This window comes from Nestor notabilis, unplaced genomic scaffold, assembly GCF_000696875.1.
Source record: "Nestor notabilis isolate BGI_N333 unplaced genomic scaffold, ASM69687v1 scaffold10871, whole genome shotgun sequence".
NCBI lineage: Eukaryota > Metazoa > Chordata > Aves > Psittaciformes > Psittacidae > Nestor > Nestor notabilis.
The window spans coordinates 23721-29720 of NW_009914243.1; positions in this window are offsets into that span (position 1 = coordinate 23721).

The following is a 6000-nucleotide window of genomic DNA, read 5'->3' on the forward strand; positions in this document are numbered from 1 at the left end:
TAAGTGGAAAAACTACCGAATAGAGCATGAACACCACATTTTTGGTGTCAGTTGGGAGCATGCACACCTTCATCAACAGAGTTCCTTAGTTTAGGAGGAGGAAGTTCATGGATTCTACAAAACAGATCAGGCTGTCAGTTAGTATAATCTGGGGAGAATGTTCCTGTAATCCTGAATGCCTTTTGAAAATGCCTCCCTGTTCATGCGACGTGGAAAATGCAGCTAGAGCATAACCTCTGCTTGTCGTGTCTGAGCTCCCTCTGGTGTAGACAGAACACGTACTGCTTGCACAGTTGTGAACAAAGTACTACTTGACTTCTATTGCCCCTTAGTCAAATGCTGTTCCTTCCTATCGCGCTGGGCATGCACGCAGCTCAGAGTTAGGACTGCTGACTCACAAGGGCCCAAGGATTAAGGTTTAAATACACTTATTTCTTTTCCCAGTAAGAGCACAGGCAGGTTGGGAAAGTTGGCCAAGGCTGTGGAGAATATGACTTACAGGATACAGAGACCTGATCTTGCGATAATCACAACCAAGCACAGGCAACCTGACATCTGACTTTTACACGGTGAGAACCTGGCAGCAATCCTTGTGATTCACAAGTAATCTGTTACAAGCACCTATTTTCCACTGCTCATAACCCTCAAGTCTTACATATTTTGCCTTTCTCCCAGATTGAGTATTTTCAATTGACTTAATTAATTGTCATAAGTAAATGTTAACTACAAATTTGAGTCCTAATCACATCTAGGATGCCAGTTTTGAAATAGATCTTGGGGAATAATTGTTAGAAACTTATAGTTCTTCCTACATTATTTGTTGTGGAATTCATCCATTTTTGATGACATTTCAAGAGCTGTATAATCTTTGTTACACTAATTTGCTGGTGTGATATGCCACAGACAAAAGATTTGCTGTACCAACAGTGAACAGAAGCTTTGTTTGAAGTTTCTTATATAGCCCGGTATTTCAGATTTAACATAATGGCATTGAAGGTGTTAATGTACCTCAGTTGGTACTTGCAGCACTGCTCAGCAATGCAATTCATGATATAAGCATAGAATTTTACTTCTAGGAAAAAAAGTGGTAATGCTTAGATCACATAGACTCCAGAAAAAAAAGGAATAGGATGTCCATTTAATAATGGAGAGATATGTGTGAATTCATCCTGAGGATAAATGGGCACAGATCTACTGAAGCAAGCAGTCTGTTTGTATAAGTAGAGTTGCACATGTTTTCTCCAGGGATGGGTTCAGTCCACTTTTCCTTTGTAGTCTATGCTGAAATTCTTCAAGATAGGAAAAACTTGCAGAGTATTTGCATGTACTAAGTGCCTGGCATGGATCAGAGTCTTTACTTTTCAATTTTGCTAGCAGTACAATCATTGAAAATTAAAGAAAAAATAAGTAATTAATCCTGTATGAACGTTCAAACATTCTGTTACTAAGAGTTATTTTCTCCCTCTAGACCTTGGACTTCTCTGTATGTGATCCAAGAAGGCAAGTAAAAGTCCTTTCCAGGAAAATACAATTTTCAAGTACCCTGATTGTGCTATGATACTTGCTCTACCTGAATCTTTTTAGATAACAGGCATCATGCTGTCTTTGGTTTATTTATCTCTGATCGGAAAGCAGAGGAACATAGAAGTGGCAGTCAAGGAACATATTAGGGGTGTATACACAGTTTGTGATAGTAAGATCAAGCAGAACTTGTGAGAGGGAGAATTTTCTTCATCTAGCAATTCAGCTGTGCTCAGAATAAGATCCACCCTCACAAAGAAAAAGGAACAATATGGAAAAAGCCTTTCTCTCTCCCCCACCCCCAAGCCCTTGAAAGGACAGTCTGATCTTGTTTTTAAGGCATGGGCTGGGACTCTGGGTATTTTTCCTTCGTGTTTTGCAGGCCAGATGAAGACCATGCTGTCCTCAATCCAAGCTGGCTAGCAACCAGCCAGCTCCAATCCCAAATCTGTGCAGCTCTATTAGTATGGTGTTGTGTCCACTCCATTAAACCTTCTGAGAGTCCCTAAGCCTTGTTTGCAAAAATCTGGATAGACATTCCTCAGAAGAGTGTAGTTCAGTATCCAGCACTGGCACCATTTCACTGTGAGACCCTGGAAAAACGCTCCCAGCCAGATCCTTAAACATGCAGAAACCATCCCAGAGCCCACTGTTAAAATGCTGCTGATCTTTTAAAGGATACTGCTCAGTTGCAGTCTCTGGTTTTGCCAGAGGGTATATATAAAGCCACTTAAAACTTTGACTCTGCCTCAAAGGGAGGCTCTGAATGAACTTGTGCATTAGCCTCTAAGTACAGGCACTCACTATTTGATCCAGTGGAAAATTAATTATTTATACAAACCAACATGACACTTTAAGGGAGGATCAGTCAACACCAGGATACCCAGTGCCTCGATGGCTGGGATGTTTCCTCAGCTGTGTCCTCCAGATCCATTCCAAATTTCATAGAAAATCAAATTAAAATCTTTACTCTGGTGAAAATCCAGTCCCTGGTGAGAGGCTGGTTGCTTTCTGTCAATTTTTCATGGATAGGATGTGCAAAATTCAACTGCTACCTATAGGGAGAACCCAATAAGGAAGTCTCTTCTTCTGGTCTAAGGAAAGCACCTGGTTTTAGGCTTACTTGTATAATCTCAAGATGCTGTCTGCACAGTTCAGTTGTGCAGGTCCTCCTTCAGCCATGGTGGGTAGGGACCACGGGCACTAAGGCAGGGAGATGGTGTTTCTGTGCAGAGCGACCTCATGCTTCCAGGCTCATACTCTTTGCCTTGCAATTCCTGAATTCTTTAGTGGATACAGCCATGATGTTCTCGCTCTTCTTTTCTATTCAGGGGCAAACTGATCTTGTTCTATTGATGCTACTGCTTGCTTTTCCCAGGACAGTAAGTGTTCTTCATCTTCTTTCTTCCAGGTTTCTCAAATGGTGGGTCAGCCTTACTTATGTGTAGCATTCTGAAAGCAACTATAAGGGGATATAAGGCCAAAAGGATTAAGCGAACATGGTTAACTCTGCCCTGGTTTATGTAAAAATCCATATAAGAAGCAAGGGCTGAGTCTGTTTTACATAGGGAGGTAGGTAATGGTACATGGAAATCCCAACTTCCAAATCCTTTTGGAATGAGCTCTAAGAAGACTACTTTAAACAAAATAAAATCTTTTTTTACCCTAACTTTTTAATTAGCATGAATTAAATTTGGGCTTTCCTCATGTGGGAAGGGTGAAGGTAAAGGTACAAGAGCAATTCAGTTAACTTGCATTTCATCGCACAGTAAGTACTTCTGAAGAGGGCTGCAGTCAGTTCAAAAGAGGCATGCACTTGGGAGCTCATAGGGCATACTTCCAAACTGTATTACAAGCTGGGTTTTAATTTTGTCCCAATTCTAAGACAGGAAGACCAACAAGACAAAGTCATTTGCAGGAGATACTGGACACAGAATTTCATTTAGAAGTATTAAGCTGACCTCTTTATACTTTAACAATAGATATGCATGGGGCTTATAGAATCATAGAATGGTTTGGGTTGGAAAGGACCTTAAGATCATCTAGTTCCAACCCCCTGCCCTGGGCAGGGACACCTCGCACTGTACCATGACTTAAAGGGTTGAAGAAGCCCGTGACGTGACCTGGTTTTGTGGGAGAACGGAAATGCTACAATTTGGCTTTTCTACCCCAGAGAGGCTGTTGTCCTTTCTGAAGACCTCGGTGTCACACAGTGAATAGCGGGGAGGTGCATCTATTACAGGGAGGGTGGGTGGGATGCAGAGGCAGCTAGATTTTTGCTGCTGCATAGCCTGGAAAGCAGCTATGAAATGAGAAACAAAGGCTGTGGCTGGCCACACCTTGAAAGCATGGCAGCACCCTCAGAAGCTGAGGCAAGCTCCAGCTCTCCCCCCTCCCTGCCCCTGTACCAGTGCTTCCCCCGGTATTGTAATTCTGCTGCAGTCGTGCATGCCATCTGAATTCATTTGTCATATTCTATGAACTAGAATCCATCAAAGCATATTCACTGGCCTTTTAATTAGTGTTAGATTAGCATTTTAAGATACGGGTAAATTCCCAAGTCTAACTTTGTTTAAAGGTGCATATTCAATACAGTAGCCAGGAAATCATGTATTCTTATGTACTTATTACGTTAGTAATGTAATGCTGTGAGGGGAAAAAGGCAGATAATACTTCTGACAAATATTAAATGTTATTTGTATAGCGACTGTCTGTGAATTTAAACAGAAAATCATTCCTCATGCCTTCCCATGAAACACACACAAATTCCTTTTGTGGCTTTCATGTTTCATTAAAGCTTTGTATATGGAGGAGAGGAAAAATCTAAATTGCCTCTTAATTAAAGGGATACTGTCGGATTAAATATATTTTGAAGAAATGAACTTTGCTTTTTACCTGGGTTGTCAGTAACACCTAGGGTTATTAAAAATGAAATATTTTTTTTAACATCTAATTCTCACCATTTATCAAGTTGAGTCTTTTCTTCTGCTTGGTTGGTGAAACTAAAACAGTTGCTTTTTCCCTATAGTCAGCTTCATTGTCTGGATCCTATTAACTAACCCAATATTGGAGGACTTTAGGTTGTAAATACCAAGAGGTGAAGCTTACATCTAAGAAAAAAAGGAAAGTATATGGCTCTTTATTCCATTAAAATATTCCTCTAAAGCTGGACATAATGTAATATATGTTCCTTTAATCATGTTTTCATCGCCACACAGCATGTGCAGTGCGGGTTAAATCCTGGGAGGTGCTGAGTAGTGTTATGTATGCACCCTTCCCTCTTACTGAAGGCCAAAGGCTCTAAGCTTGCTCAATAGCACAGGGAGAGAGGTCACACAGCTATGCTGCAGTGCACGGAAACCAGAGCCCGGTCTTGCCCAGGGAGCTCCTTGCTGTTATCCTTAAAGGGTGCTGTAAAGATTTAAGTGAGCACCACGGCGGAGTTTGGAAGTATGTGGGTACATCTGACACGTGAAATGTGCACTGGTGTGGAGCCCCTCCAGCACCTCCTCTTTCCCACAGCAACTGCGTGGTCCTGCCTAGAATGGTGGAGAGAATCTTACTGAGGCAGGAGCCATGTGCAGCTGTGGAGAAGACTGGATTGTGCATGAGCGGTTGTGTTGTTGATTTTACAGGAGCTGCAGAAAGTGGATGGAGGGGGTGTGTATCATGGGTTAATGTCATTATATTTGGAAATAATAATATATTCAGCAACCCCAGAATTCTGCAATATAAGAAGGAAATATTTACAGAACGGCCCTATCTATGTACACCACTGCAAGCTGGTTTTGGAGTTTCATATTAATGTACGTTAGCATCCTCATGAACCTATCTGATAATACTTACACATGGAGACTTAAGCTCCTTAAGCAGTGTTCACACCTCCATGAAAAATAATACAGTTGCATTCTTCCTTTAAATAAACTTTCTAAGCAAGTCTATTAATGGTTATCTGCTATCTGCCACAAGGGGAAACATGTAGACAGTTTTGTAGTGTCTTATAAATCTTGGGCTGCTGAGTATTAGGTAGTAAATTAAATGAGAAGTGAGAGCTCCTTTCACTGGATCCTCCTGCTTCATTTTACCACATGGGAATGTTTAAGTTGAGTCCTAAGGAAACAATCTGCATCCCCAAGGGATATGTTCCTGTGTTCTGAAAAAGGAGCCTGCTACATTAAAGGCGTTTTAGAATGCTTTTGTGGTAAAGATTTACCATGGTCTGGAAGTATAAAAGCCTGCCTTGGTGTTGTATCATTTTAACATGGGTATGTGCATAGCAAGACCACTCATAAAATCTGACTTCAAATATCTGGAGATGTCCACAGGCTTCAATAGCAAACAATAGCCTGTGGTTTGGCTCCTGCTCGAGAGTTGAGCAACTGGAACTCAATTCCCAGGTCGGCTGTTTCCTCTGACTGTGAGCAATTCACTTCATCATTCCCTGTTTCACAGTCCCCTCTCATAAGGGGTGACAAGGGG